Below are 15,828 nucleotides of genomic sequence, written 5' to 3' on the forward strand. Positions count from 1 at the left end.
CTGCAGAGAGTGATGGGGGCAGCCCTGAGTCTCCTTTGCTCCAGGCTGAGCACCCCCAGCTCCCTCAGGGCTTCCTCACAGGGTTTGTGTTCCCAGCCCCTCTCCAGCCTCCTTGTCCCCTCTGGATGTGCTCAAGCTGGGATTTTTGGGATGTCTCTGCAGGAGTTGGTCTCAATGGTTCTTGTGGGTCCCTTCCAGCTCGGGGTATTCTGTGGTCTACTTGTCATATTCATCAGGTCTGCACTGCTCCAGCAGAAGGAGAATATTCCTGTAGATAGCAGGCTTTTTTAAAGTCTTTATTCCTTTTTCCACTGGTGTCCCAGTGACCATCAGGGGCTGGAACCCAGACCATGTGATCTCACTGCCAGTCAGGACTTTCTGTCACCCCACTTCCATTTTGTGGCACTCAGACTTGGAGCTGTTGGCTGTTCTCAGCAGGTTTTCACTCTTCTGGTTGTTCTGGCATTTTTTCAGCTGTTTTTACTGGGAGAAATATCCACACTTCCCCTTGCCTATACCAGTCTGAAGCTGTCTGTCCAAAGCCATGAGCCAACATCCCATCTCCTGTAGCCTTGATGAGTTGAGACATAATCGAGCCTGTCAAAGGAGGGTGATTCACCTCATGCACTTCTAGGCCTTGAGAGCAATCTACTGGGAGATCTGGACTGATTCCAGACCTGACTTTCCAGCTGTATCACACTGGGAGTTGGTATTTCTGAGGGAGTCTGTCCAAGGTTGAGACACCCAGCTTGGGATGTTGATTTATATCCCTAAACTCAGATATCTGGTGCTGCTGGGGAGGCTGCAGAGGATCTGAGGCATCCCCATGGCTCTTACCAGCTGATCCAGGATCTGGAGAAGATTCTCATCTATTGTATTTTCAGGGACCCTTGTGGCAGAGAGGAATGATGAATCTGACTCCATGTTCTTAGAATGCTAATTTATTATTTTATGATACTATAGTGTACTAAAGAATACAGAAAGGATACTTACAGAAGGCTAAAAAGATAATAATAAAAACTGACTCTTTCCAGAGTCCTGACACAGCTTGGCCCTGATTGGCCAAAGAATCAAAACAACTCCCAGCAGAATCCAATGGAACAATCACTTGTGGGTGAACAATCTCCAGACACATTCCACATGAGCACAACACAGGAGAAGCAAATGAGATAAGAATTGTTTTCCTTTTTCTCTGAGGCTTCTCAGCTTCCCAGGAGAAAAATCCCGGGCAAAGGGATTTTTTCAGAGAATGTGAATGCCACACTCATCTGGCTGGGAGGTGGGAAAGCCAGCTGGGATCCAATGGCGTTTTTCAGATGGCTCTTTGGCAGTAATTCAAGCCAGCCAATAAAACCTTTTTGCTTTTGGAGTTTTTTATCAGCTTGGTTTACAACAAGCACCTCCATCTGCTCACCTGAGCAGCTCCAGTGCTGCCATGTGGGCACCCACAAAAGCTGAATTTGGGAGGGAAATCTTCCCTGTAGCATTTTTTGACATCTAATGTGCAACTTCCACTTGATTGACTAAACCATGGCAACTCTCTGACTGCTTCTTTGAGGTGAACCACAAGTCCAAACCCCCAAATATTAAATATTGTCTATTTTAAAACTGTGAAAAAACTTTGGGTTCGTCTTAATGTACTGTGACAATGTTTTTTTGGAATATCAGAAAGCTTTTACAGGATAAAATTTCCTGTTCTGTTCTAGCCTCAGCTTTGCACAGCACTGAAGGGAAGCAGCAAACTCAGTGAATTTTCAGAGCTTTCTGGGTGTGTAATCACATTGTCCAGAACACAAATTTGCATTTCACAGTGCACTATTTTAAAAGCTGAGCTGCTCCCAGCCAGGCATCCCTACTAGAAGTGGTGATGAAGGCAATGCCACTCAATCCCCATGAGGTGCCAGATTTTGCTCAAAAAAGGGAAAAATAACCTGTGAGGAGCAGCCTTTCAGTAGCCTGAAAGCTTCATAGAAATCACTGAAGCCTTGTTGGTATCTCTTCAGTGAGATATCTCTTCAGTGTTCATGGCTGTGGTGGATGGGTTGATAACTTGCTGTCTCAGAAGGTTTTAAATAATTCAGGTTTTCCAGTTACAGCAGAGCTGGGTTCTTTAAATGCATGTAAAGGTCTTTATCAGCTTACTCATCAGCCCCCACCCCCAGTGCCAGGCTTTCTCTGAATGATGACACAAGCAAAAAGCCTGGAAAATCCATCAATTTAAGCTTTAATAATGCTGTGATCTCAGCTCCATCCATCCCATCCTGTGTTTGATACACATCCTGCTGGGCACTTACAAACTGCCAGTAGCTGTCTGTAGTAGAGCTCAAAAATTATGGATTGCCCTCAAAAAAAACCCCAAAATTTCCCTCATAAGATCTTCAATGAGTGCTTCATATCTGGGAGACTCGTCCCTTCACAATTCATGTGTTTCCTTTTGCTATTGGACTAAAAGCTGCTGCATTTAGTGGAAGGCAGAGGAAACAGCATTGTGGGTTCCTCAGGTGTGAAAGAATGGCTGTAGGGATGTTCTACTCCCTAGGAAACAACATTAAAAACCCTGGTTTGGGTTTGGTTGTTTTTTTTCCCTGAGGCTCAGTGTGTGATTTCACTGAGTTTTCTCATCAGGAAGTATTTTTAAGGAAGAAGGAGAATAATAGGGACTAAAATAACAGACACATTCCACATGAGCACAACACAGGAGAAGCAAATGAGATAAGAATTGTTTTCCTTTTCTCTGAGGCTTCTCAGCTTCCCAGGAGAAAAATCCTGGGCGAAGGGATTTTATCAGAGAATGTGAATGCCACACTCATCTGACTGGGAGGTGGGAAAGCCAGCTGGGATCCATCCAGATGTTGCTTTCAGCAGCCACTGAGGGACCCATGCAAAATTCCTTCCCTGCCCAGGCTGGAATTGGATGCAGCCTTTGAAAAGTTGTGATGGATTTTAATGTTCTCAGAATAAGGAGAGCCTACAATTAACACCAGTCCCTTGTGAGGAAAGGAAATTGTGCAATGAATTTACTGCTTGTGTTTTAAAGTGCACGTAGAGATTTTGCAGTGAGATTTAGTAAATGTTGAGACTATTTCTCAATCTGATGTGAAAAAACACTTGGTTTGGGTACAGGGAAAGCATTAATAGCAGTTACTGGAATCTGAGCAAAAGGCAGAAATATTACTTAAGGCTGCATTTTGACAGAGCCACAGGAAATGGGACCATGTGTCCTGACAAACCTGCATGAACTGAAAACTAAAGAGGAAAATTCTGCTGGCTCTGGTAGCTTTATGCTGTACCCCTCAGTACAGTTCCCACAATATCTGAGCAGTGCAGTCTGTGTAGCTCCAAAACCTCTGCACAACTAAAACTGGGTTTAAAAATCAAAATCAGCATCTTAAAAACACTCAGGATGTGAGAGGCTGTTCCAAAGTAGAGTTTGCCTACAGAATTGGCAAGGGTTGGACTCGATGATCCTTATGGATCCTTTCCAAGCTGAGATATTTTGGGATTCAGGGATTCTGTTCTGTGAAGTTTCTGTCCCTTTGTCTGTGTTCCTAGAGTTCTGTCTGTGAAGTTTGGAAAATGAAACAGCTGAGAGTTTTTCCTCTGTAACTTCTGTTGATTTAAACAAACATACCTTGAGATCTAACCAAAAATGACACCTTGGTAACCCCTGATACCACCACAAAATGTCCTGATTTTCAGTGATTTGGTCTCACAAATGTGGCAGCACTGGAGGGGAAAAGTGAAGCTTTAAAATTCAGTCCATGCAAAGAATTTCAAACAGTCTGATTTTATTTCCCTCATTTTTGAGTGGACATTTGACCTGGGCATGCAGCCACTTCCCCTGCCCTCCTTTCCACAGAACACAGTGCTTCACACAGCTCCTGGACTGTGAAGCTGAAATAATTTCAGGCTTTTTTGGCTGCATGAGAGAGGCTGTCAGGCCCCTCAGCTGAAGATAAAAAAATCAGTAAATCAAAGAACCAATCTAAGATAATCAAGTTCAGCCATTCACCGCACACTGCCAAGCCCCCACCACACCATGTCCCCATCCACAGCTTTTGAACACTTCCAGGGCTGGGCATTCCAGCACTTTGTCAGCCCTTTCAATGCCTGACCACCCTTTCAGTGAAGGAATTCTTCCAAATGTCCAATCTAAACCTCTCCTGCTGCAATTTGAGGCCATTTCCTCTTGTCCTGTTGTTTCTGACTTGGGAGCAGAGCTCAATCCCCCCTGGCTGTCCCCTCCTGGCAGGAGCTGTGCAGAGCCACAAGGTCCCCCCTGAGCCTCCTTTTCTCCAGGCTGAGCCCCTTTCCCAGCTCCCTCATCAGATTTGTGCTCCAGACCCTTCCCCAGCTCTGTTCCCTTCCCTCTTTCCAAGCCTTACAGACAAATTATTGCAGTGAATCCACGGAGGAGAAGCAGTTTAGATTAAAAGTTTGCAGCTTTTTGTGTTTTATTGCTTCTGAAAAGGTCTGAAGTTGTTTTGAATAAAGTGTGTGTGTGCCATGGGTGGGCACAAGGGGCCCTTGGCACTTGACTCATTAATTTGCTTAGAGACTTTATGGAAAAAAAAAAAGTTACATTTTTTGGACAGAGAGAAACACTAGAGGGCAAAATATGCAAATTGCATTTAATCCAAGTGGAAAAGAGCATCTCTGGACTTCCAAGAAAATTGACAATGAGTGGTTTCTGAGAAATTGAGGTGTTATGAAAATTGGCATAATGAAAAATCAGTATGCATTTATGTTGAATGCCACTTCAGAGTGAATGCAGCTTGTGAACTTCTGTTTCAATGACTGCAAAAAAACAAGATGCTCCTCAAAATGTTTTCAGTCATCTCACAGATCACAAGACTGAATTTAATTTCAGGTAACACTGGATTTAAAAAAAAAAAAAAGGGTTTAGAATGGAGATTTTTGGAGCAAAGATAGACTTTACGTGAGCATGTAGTGACAGGACGAGGGGGAATGGCTTCAAACTGAAAAGGGCAGGTTTATACTGGGTATTAGGATGAAATTGTTCCCTGTTAGGATGGTAAGACCCTGGCACAGGTGCCCAGAGCAGCTGTGGCTGCCCCTGGATCCCTGGCAGTGCCCAAGGCCAGGCTGGATGGGGCTGGGAGCACCCTGGGACAGTGGGAGGTGTCCCTGCCCATGGCAGGGGTGGGATGGGATGAGGTTCAATGTTCCTTCCAAGCCAGGCCATTCTGTGGTTCTGTGAATGGTGTGAAACTGGGCTGGAGGAATGAATGCCCACACAGCTCCTGCTGGAGCCTTTTCACTGCTGGTCAGTTTTTCCTTTCAGTTCTTTAGTGAGCCCCTTCTGCCCAGGGCAATGTCACCATTGAGTCAGGAATGGGAAGAAAGGTGACACTTGACTCCAACATTCTCAGAGGCAAAAGGCTCCTTAATTGCAATTTGACAATATTTCTAACCAGCATCATTCACCCAGAACCTGAGTGGTTCTTAATCAACAGTCCTCACATGATTTCTAATTAAGGAAACACCCTTTGGTGAACATCTTATGAGAAAACAACTGTTCAAAACACCAGCTGCAAGACTGTATTCATTCTTTCTCTCAGTCTTCTTAAAACTCCCCAGAACAATTCCTGGCAAAGTTTTTCTGTTTCTCTCTCTGACCAAACTGTCAGTATCCACAGGGGAAGATGGGTACAGCACTCTCAGCATTTCTCTCCTGCCTTTGACTCATCCAAAGTTTCTTTAAAGGAAGAGGGATCTTCCATCCATTACTGGTGTCATGTCTACCTTTTAGCTAGACTTTAACAGTGATGGTTTTCTCCTGAGACAAACTAAAGTATTTCAGAGAGAGGCAAAGAGTGCATTTAAAGTGTTTCATATTCCAAATAGGGCTGGCTGCACTCCTGCTACCTCAGCAGTGATGATGGCAACCAGAGGATAACAGAGGAGTAAGAATCCCTGCTCCAGAAATCACTTTTCCTTGTTATCAAATGTTTCTTGCAATTTCCAATTACCACCAGATCCCTCAGAGAGTTCAGTGATCCTTACAGACCTTTCCAGCCATGATGGGAGAGCCCAGCATGGCCATCCCAGAGTAGGAGCTTGGGAATGGCAATTCAGTGATCCTTGCAGACCTTTCCAGCCATGATGGGAGATCCCAGCACAGCCATCCCAGAGGAGGAGCTTGGGAATGGCAATTCAGTGATCCTTGCAAACCTTTCCAGCCATGATGGGAGATCCCAGCACAGCCATCCCAGAGGAGGAGCTTGGGAATGGCAATTCAGTGATCCTTACAGACCTTTCCAGCCATGATGGGAGAGCCCAGCACAGCCATCCCAGAGCAGGAGCTTGGGAATGGAGGTGACAGGGTTTGAGAACAACCTACATCTACAAAGGGATGGTGCTTGATGAGGGGGTGCTCATGGAAAAGCAAGCTCCACTCTGAAGCTGAATGAAGGGAGCAAGGCAAAATTAAACAGGGAAGAAAAAATACAAGAGTGAGGATGATGAAGCACTGGAAGAGAGGCTCAAAGGTGTTTTGAGATCTCTGTCCTTGTTTGTGCAGAAAATGACTTGGTAAGACCCTGATATAATTTCAAAACTGGATAAAACCACTGTGTTGAATGTGCTCTGATCATGGTATGGGACCAGAGGCCTTCTGATGTCCCTTCCTCCCTTAATTATTATATAATTATGAGTTCTGTGTCCATAATAAAGTGCCTGTCCTTCATTTCTATCCATATCCTGGATGGATACATAACCAGCCAGACCTGAGTCTGAAAACATCCTTTTAGAGCCTGAATTCTTAGCTCAGGACTCAGACTCAGTATTATCTGACCAATATCAATAATCATCCATGAACTGACATTTAAAATGCAATTAACTGGCTTGGAGAGAAGACATCATCAGAGAGGAATAGATCAGATGCCACTGTAAATTATTCTCACAACAAGGTGCAAGGCAAAGATAAATATGTTTAATTTTTTTTTCTGTTGACCCTTTAGCCAAGCATCATCTGTCTTTCAAAATCTATTAAGCTCAAAGTGGCTTGCTTTGATCTGATCATCTTGGGAGGCTGTTAATTAGAACTGCCAGCTCTGAGTCACCCCTGAAATGGTTTCTCATCCCCTGCCCATCAGCCCAGGCTGGCTCCACATTATTCATCCCAAGCCCACAGGATGTGCATTAAGCATTCCTTAAAATCTCTGAAAAAATATGAATATGGAGTTGGACTGGAGGGCTAAAGTTTAATTCCCTTTGCCCTGAGGGTCCTTTCCCATCCCATTTTCCTCCTCATTACACCACTGCTGATGTGAGGGTGACTCCAGAGCACCCCACAGCAAAGCCAGAGGGGCTTGGGGTGGGCTGGGTGCAGCCCTGGCCTCGCTCTGCTGTGGGCAGTTCTGGTCCTTTGTGGCCCAGAAGAAAGGAGCAGCATTTGTTTCCAGACAAAAATGTGTGGCAAATCTAATGTATGGCTGGTCAGAATTATTGCAGCTTCTTGAACTGTTATTTAGGATACCAAAATTGCACTGCTGTGGCCTTACAAATAAACTTAGACATCCCAGGCTGTGAAAATATCCCCAGATTGTAATGAATTGCTGCCAAAGACCCTGGGAAAAACAACCAAAAAAAAAGGGATTGCAGACTAATTAAGCAGGATATTTTTTTTTAGGCAGAAAAAAAACCCCATAACAATTACATAAATATTGGTGTGATAGAGGGTACCTGCTGAAACAAAACCCAACATTGTGCCCAAGCTTTGTTTTTGTTTCCTTTGAGCCTTGCAGGTTGTTTTGACTACATCCCTTCCTGACCTCAGGAGGATTAAATCCAGATAATGGCATCTTCCTGGGGATGTTCAGTTCAATATTTTTGTGATGGTAACATGAGCACCCTTAGCCTGAGGGGTTGGGTCTGTGGGAGCCTTGCACAGGTGCAGGTGCTCAGTGGTGTGGTTGATTTATAAAACGTGGATAAAGACACTCCTGTGTCTCTGGGAGCATCAGAGCTCCTCACCTGGAGATCCAAGGTCTGTCAGCCCAGGGGTTTCTGTGCTGAGGCCACTCTGCTTCTTTGCCAATATTTGACCAACACAACATTTGCTATTAAATCCAGCATTTGCCATCCAGCCTCCCTGAGGAACTGTCACAGACATATTTTATGAAAAACCCTTTTGCCAGGATTTTTCCTCCTGAGAAGCTGAGAGGCCTGAGAAATGAAATGTAAACAATAATTATCTGCTGTGTAAACAATAATGCTGCTGTGGAATGTGGCAGGTCCATCTTTGATTTGTCTCATGTGGTTGTTTTTAATTAATGACCAATCACAGGTCCAGCTCTGTCAGGACTCTGAGCAGTCACAAGATTTTAATATCATTCCTTTCTTTTCTAGCCTTCTGATGTCTCCTTTCTCTTTTAGTATAGTTTTAATATATAATTTTCTTTTAATATAATATATATCATAAAATAATCAATCAGCCTTCTGAAACATGAAATCAAGATTCTCATCTCTTCCCTCATCCTGGGGACCCTGCAAACATCAGCACAAGGAACACCCTGAACATTTGGAAAACTTGTAAAGTACCATTTAAGGCATCACCTTACATTTATTTAAGTTCTGCTAATTAATGGATGGGATTTTCCCACCCCTCAAATCCTAAACACCTAATACATGCACAGAACCAGCTGAGCTTCTCACCTTCAGCTTCATTTATGGGCAATGATTCACACAAATGGAGACCTATTTTAATTGTCTCTTTTTGATGAGGTGCTGCCAATACCTTAGGTCTTATTAAGTCTCTACAGGGAGAGGCCAAGACTTCAAAAATCTCATGAAAATTAATTTCACTGCAGAGTCAGGCACAGTGAGACCAGTGCCTTGAAATTTAAAGATCCACTTTGCTCGTCTGGACATTGCTTGAAAGTCCCTCTTGTTCATCTGAAGCTTGCAAAAAGATCCATTCAAAATTCATCAGCCTTCCACAATTTGCAGAATTAAAGTCCAGTTATTCTCCAGTCACCTCCAACTGCAGCACAAGGATCTGGAGCACAGCAAAAAAGGTGCTTAGATGTAGGTGGAAGTTGTTGAATTCACCACTGCAACCTGTTTTCAGAGAAAAAAAAAATCAGTCTTTTTTGAAGCCCATCGAGATCTATGTAAACCTTACTCATTTAATTAATTTACCTTCTTATCAGGATTTCTGGGAATAAAAAGTGGCATTTCAGCAGAGCAAGAACTTAATCAGCCACAGACTGCTGAACACCATGAATATACAGATGAGATGTGAGGAAGAAATTCTCCCTGTGAGGGTGGGCAGGCCCTGGCACTGGGTGCCCAGAGCAGCTGGGGCTGCCCCTGCATCCCTGGCAGTGCCCAAGGCCAGGCTGGACAGGAGATGGAGCACCCTGGGACAGTGGAAGGAGTGGAATTAAATTATTTTTAAGGTCCCTTCCAACCCAAACCATTCTGGTATTCTGTGACTATTCTACAGACAGAGAGTGTTGACATAGATATAGGTATAGGTATAGATATAGATATAGATAGATATAGATAGATAGATATAGATATAGATAGATAGATATAGATATAGATATAGATATAGATATAGATAGATAGATATAGATATAGATATAGATAGATAGATAGATATAGATAGATAGATATAGATATAGATGGATAGATATAGATATAGATAGATAGATATAGATTATAGATATAGATAGATATAGATATAGATATAGATATAGATATAGATATAGATATAGATAGATATAGATATAGATGGGGTTTTTTGGTGCTACTGTTGGGATTAAATGTGTGAGATGGTATTTTATGTTTGGATTTAGATGTTTATTAGTTTTTATCTATATTATAGTTTTATAATCTGTGAGTTCTATGGCACTTTAATAAATTAAAAATGGAGCTGTATTTTTTTAAATAACATCTTTAAAGAGAAATTGTTTAATTAAGAAATAATACTTAAATTATTTTTATTTTTAACTTTATAATTAATTATGTGTGGTTTGTAATGCAAATTTTTTTTATTTAATTATATAATAGTACTTAAACCCATAAAGAAGAAGGTGAAGAAGAATTAGTTTCTGTTTTAAAAGTTTTATTTTATTTTTTACATATATTATTATATTTTAAAATTTTAAACTTTAATTTTTTTTTATTATGGGATATGATATACTTTTATTTAAACTACACACTTATAATTTTAGTTTTATTATTTAATTTTTGATGTTTTCTCTATGGCTTTAGGTTAAATGTAGTGTTCTTTTGGGGGGGGTTAGTGTTTGTTGGTACAGAAAGGTTACAGTTAGGATTCTAACAAGAGAGGACCTGCTGTCCTTCTGGCCCTCACTTATGAACACTTCCAGGTGAGGGATGTCCCCTGGGGACAGAGGGTGGTGACATCCCAATAGCCTTAATTCCAGCTTCCATTGCTGTGGCAGCTCATTTATTCCTACTCTTCTTACTATTATAATAACTATTATATTTTAGTATATTATTAGTTATAAAAAATTAATTATATATATAATTTAATATATATTAAATATACACTATTTAATATATTTATTATATAGTATATATATATTTACTATATAATAAATATATTAGTGTATATTTAAATTTATATATACTATTATATATTTAAATATATATATATTTATTATATAGTAATAGTGTATATATTATATTTAGTATATTTATATATATATTATTTTTATATATAATATTTTATTTTATATAATATTATATTATAAATATTGTTTTGATATATATATATATATATATATATATATATATATATATTTATATATTTATATATTTATATATATATAATATTTTAGTATATTTTACTTTTATTACATCCAAAAGTTCCAGGTGAATCGTCCCCTTTGTTCTGTGTAAGTGGATCAAAACTTCTTCCTCTCTCCTAATGATACATGACATTTCTTCCAAAATGTTATTTCTAATGTTACTCAAGGCTCTTTTCTCAGCCCATTTCTAGTTGAAATGCAGTTTCTTTCAGTTTCTTGCAGATGCAATTTCTTGCAGTTTGTCTGCCAGTGTCTAGCACAGGTAATAGCAGCACAAGGTTGATGTCTATTTTGTCAACAGAAAACCTTCTCTGAATGTTTTCATCCTTCTCTCCATCTCTTTCATTTATTTTGTTACTCTGCTGTGGAGGAGGGAAAAAAGAGGTTTTTAACAGTACTTTTAATTTAATATGCTCTATAAGTCTGACAGGTGCTCTGATTAGGTGATCCAGTCAGAAGAGAAAAAGTCCCCCACTGATTTCCTTTCATCCCATTATCCAAATCCTTTTTCTTGACTGTTCCAAAGCAGTGCCCACGCTCTGTAGGCACAAAGAATGTTGGCAAACCTGATTTGACCACAGCTCTGAAACTGGGATTATTGACTTTACACACAGCAGAAAGAGCTGAAAAGGGCATTTCTGAAAAAGGACCTGCTTGCAAGAAAGAGACAGACCAAGGGTCAACACAGGCACTCTGTGCTCAGAGCAGAGGAAATTTTGGTTCCTCTCAAGCAACTAAAGTTCCACAGAGGTGAGGCTGATAATTTGTGTTCCAGGGCTCCTTGTGGAGCTCTAAGCACTGATGACAGCCCAGAGCATCCTTGGGCAATTTCAGGTCATAAATGTGCTAATGCTGACTCTGGGACATGGTCTTGACTCTAGAAAGGCTTAATTAATAGAGGAGGCTGCTCTTACAGAGATTAACAACCGTGTTTGATAGTTGGTATTTTGCATTCTCTTTTTCTTTTACTCTTCCACTGTGCTATAGCCTTTTTTGGTGTCTTTTAACACATTATTACAGTAGCCACAGCCACTTTTTTTTTCTTTTCTTGCCTAAAGTTAACCTAGCATCTTGTTTCTGAGTTCAAGTACAGGATATAAATTTGGCCTTAACCTTTTCTGCTTGCACTTTGGTCACATACTAATTGCAGTTAATTATTCTGTCATTAAAAAATGCTTTGCCCTCACCCTTGAAAGTGCAGAGCCCATTTCCATGTGCCCAGTCCCTTAGGAATGGCTCCAGCTGTACAAGAAGACAGCATTTTTGTTATTTTTTTTTTTAATCCTGTCTCAGACCATATCACAAAAGCCAACTGCTTGTTTAGACTCACATCTTTATCTCCAGGTGTCTCTTTTTGACTTGGTTGGCTTGAAGCACAAATGATAAATCTAATCTGGCTTCAGTGGCTGAGTAAGTATCACTTCACACTGGTTCCTCAGGGAAAAAAAAAAAAAAACAACCTCAACAACAAAAAAACCCACAAAAAATAAAAAATATTAAAACCCAAACAAAAAAAAAAAAAAACAAACAAAAAACCCAACCCACAAAATTTCACTGCAGAAGAAAGGAAGAAAATTTTTCTAAATCTCAGCATTTGGTGACATCTGGGGAGAAAGGAGCATTCAAGAAGCAACTTCCCTCTGCATCTCAGGGCTTCAGGGGACAGCTTCCCATGACAGTGGTTCATGTGTTACTTAAACCACTTGTCTGGTTTAAGCATTCAGTTAGGCTGGGTTTGTCCCCAGAGGAGCAAGGAGTGTTTAATTCCACAGGTCTGAGTGCCATCCTCAGGGGAATTGTGTCTCTTTCTCCACTGTCTGTACTGGAAGCATAAATAATGGATCCAGTAATTGGATGGGGGTTGGAACAACCTGGTCCAGTGGAAGGTGTCCCTGTCCATGGCAGGGGGCTGGAATAAAATGAACTTTAAGGTCTCTTCCAGCCCACACCATTCAGTGATTCTGTGATAATTGGCCAAGATTAGGAGTGAGTCTGTCAGGGGAGGTGCCTCCTCCTTTACATGGACTCTGGCACATGGATTTGCTTCTGGGTGTGCTTTATATCCTCCCTCCCATCCAGAGCCAGGGGCAAGGATCCCTCTGCCACTGCAGGTGGAACCGTGGTAGGTTTGCCAATAGTGAATTCCCAAGTACAACACCATGGCACAGCTTTCCAGTGTTCCTCCTGGTTCCCAGGAGGGCTCAGTGAGCCAGGGAGGTCATTTTGGGGAGAAGGGGATGATGGTCCAGGCTGCTGCAGTTTGTGATGGAGTCCATCCCTCCTGACTCTGCTATTTCATATAACTGTGCCATTCAATACTCATTTTATAACCTGATCAAACCCCATCGTGAAACTGCTGGAGAGGTGTTGAAGCTACTGCTCCATAATGAGAGGCTCTTCCAGAAATCCTCTGCACTGTTGTTGAACCACATTGTTCTCATTCTCATCTCCAAATCACTCATGATGATCATGCTCTTCCTGGCAGTGCTGTCTTTAATTTCCCTTTTATTGGTGTTCTCTCTTCTCTTTCTCCAGCTCTATTCCCCCATATTCTTTGTTTCATTAGGTTCTGTCTGACCCCTACTAAGTGTAAAAAACATTATTATTTATATTGAAACAAATCATTGATTGAAAATTAGAAGAAACCCAGAGTAGCTTTCTCCTCACCTTACCTTAGAAATCTGCTTGTCTTAAATCACAGAAGCATCAATTAGGTTGGAAAAGACCTCTGAGATCACTGAGTCCAAGCTATGACCTAAAACCACTATGCCAACCATGGCAGTAGCACAGATCACAGCTGAGAACACAACCAAAGAAAGAAACCCTCTGCTCTGATTTGCCCAATCTCTGCCTCTAGAAGGGCTCTGATAGAAAAGCCACATTTCCAGGTTGAGGATTCCTCTGAAAAGGCCCCAAAGAGGCAATTTCAAAAGTGTTTTCCAGGCTGGTACTCAAAAACCTGCAGTATTCCATGGGCAAAGCTGTGCTGGAAGGGGATTGTCTGCTCACAGTTTCTCACAAGCAGTGCCACAGCCCAGGGCTCTGAAAGCCCACCCAGAAATGGGACAATTGAAACCAGCCAAGAGAAGAGGAGCAGTTTCCCCTTTTCTGTGTCCTCCTTGTGAACTCTTCTGTGTTTTAACCATGGGGCCTTCACCCTGTTCATCTGGGGCACCTAAAACTGACAGGGTGTGTGGTTTGGGTTGGAAACACCTCCAATCCTGAGGTGTTTCAACTCATCTGAGCACACTTAGACAGGACATTTGAGCTGTTCTGTGTGTTCCTTGTGTTTTGAGTAGACCTCACAAAACCCCTGCAGACAGTCCCCAAGCTCTCAAATAAATGAAGAAAAGCAATGTTTCTTCATCTTTGAGCAATTTTATTTTCAACTCCACCTTCCCTGCAGCGCCAGTGGTGGGGACAGACACGCCCAGGGTGGCTTGGGTTGACCTTACCCAGGTGCTGAGAGCTGAGAACCTGTGTCAGCAAGGGCTTCACAGGCTCTGAAAGCTCCTCCCAGGCCTCCTCCCAGGCAGCTGATGCCTTTGAGGTCTCCTCCACAACAGCATCACTGCTGATAATGCCCAAAGTTCCCCTTGTCTGTGGTAAAATGGGGCTTCAAACAATCCTTTACTATTGGGGGATGCAGTGAAAATAAGTACATGATAAAGACTAAAAAATATCCATGATTAGATAACAATATTGTCTGAACTTACCTAAATTTATAATCCAGACATCTTAAATAGAGCTTGTTGTCTAGACTCATTTTATAACCAATTAAAGGAAATAGGTATTTTTCATCTGACCACAAATATCTGGTCTGTTTTGGACACCTGCTTTAGAAGGAGATGAATCATCCCCTTTGACCACACTGACTGGTTCCCTCTTGGTGAGGAGGAGATCTATAGGAGATCTACAGATCTATAGGTTGAGGTGTAATGTCTATATTACATTATTTATAACCACTCTGTAAAAAACGATGGTTTTGGTTAAAGGAGGCTCTGGCTTGATACAGTTTTATGTAACAATGCTTTTTCCAAAGTTCACTAGATTCCAGGTTGGCAGCAGAACGTCAGCATCCTTTCCAAGTGTCATGAACAGTCCAGGCTTTGGACTCTTCAGAAAGCTGGGCCCAGATTCCTCTCACCTAATTTTGTAGGCTTATTTATCTCCCTGGGTTATGGGTTTGAATTAGTTTCCTCTCTACAGTAAGCAGATATCAACAAGAATATCCAGAAATTGGTCCAAATGCTTCATGCCAGGTTCTGACTTTGAGTCTTCCCTGCCAGGGATTTGGCGGGGATTTGGTCTATTTTAGGAGTATTTCAAGCCTTCCCTTTCATTGTGTTTGAGGTTTAGGGTTCCCTTCTCCTGTTTTTCTCTTGCTTATATATGTATATATTTGAGCCAGAGTTCCTGGGCTCTCTCTATGCTCCAAGGGAGAAAAAAAATTACACTTAAATTCAAGGTTCATCTGACCTATGGGTCAGCACCTGCTTGAGGATGACCTTCTGCTGATGTGGAGCAACTTCCACTGCCTGCTGGAGGTGCTGGGTCAGGTGTGCCAGAGCTTGGTGAGATCCCCTGTGATTCTTCACATCCAAGGGCAGCAGGGGCCCCTGGGATGGGGCTCTCCAAGAATTCCTGACTCCATCAGGTCCTGGACAGACCTGGATGCACCATCCATCAGGTCCAGCCATCCTGAGGGCTCAATTCAGTTGTGAATGTTTAGACTTGTTGGAAATGCTCTGGGGTATTTAAGACACCAGATACGAGACATGAGGTGTGTAAAATGTTTTTTCCCTGAGTCAAGTACTCAAGAGAACATCAGTGAATTAGAAGCTTCCATTCAGGCATTTGAATCACCACAGTCCCTGTGGTGCCTAAAGAGGCTGACCTGGAACAGAGGCTGGACAGAGTTAAAGGAATAAAGTAGGGATTTATTAAAAAGGCCTTCAAAGGATACACCATGGGCAGCACAAGAGCCTGAGTTGTGGGGGTCATGAGTTTCAACTTTTAT

General features: G+C 41.7%; 1 protein-coding gene across 4 annotated transcripts in view; it reads left to right on the forward strand.

The window, feature by feature from the left end:
- The window catches only part of CRHR2 (corticotropin releasing hormone receptor 2), a 155,281-nt gene that overhangs the window by 135,647 nt on the left and 3,806 nt on the right, over positions 1–15,828 (forward strand). The window lies entirely within an intron of this gene.

Source organism: Agelaius phoeniceus, chromosome 1 (genome assembly GCF_051311805.1).
Source record: "Agelaius phoeniceus isolate bAgePho1 chromosome 1, bAgePho1.hap1, whole genome shotgun sequence".
Taxonomy (NCBI): Eukaryota; Metazoa; Chordata; class Aves; order Passeriformes; family Icteridae; genus Agelaius; species Agelaius phoeniceus.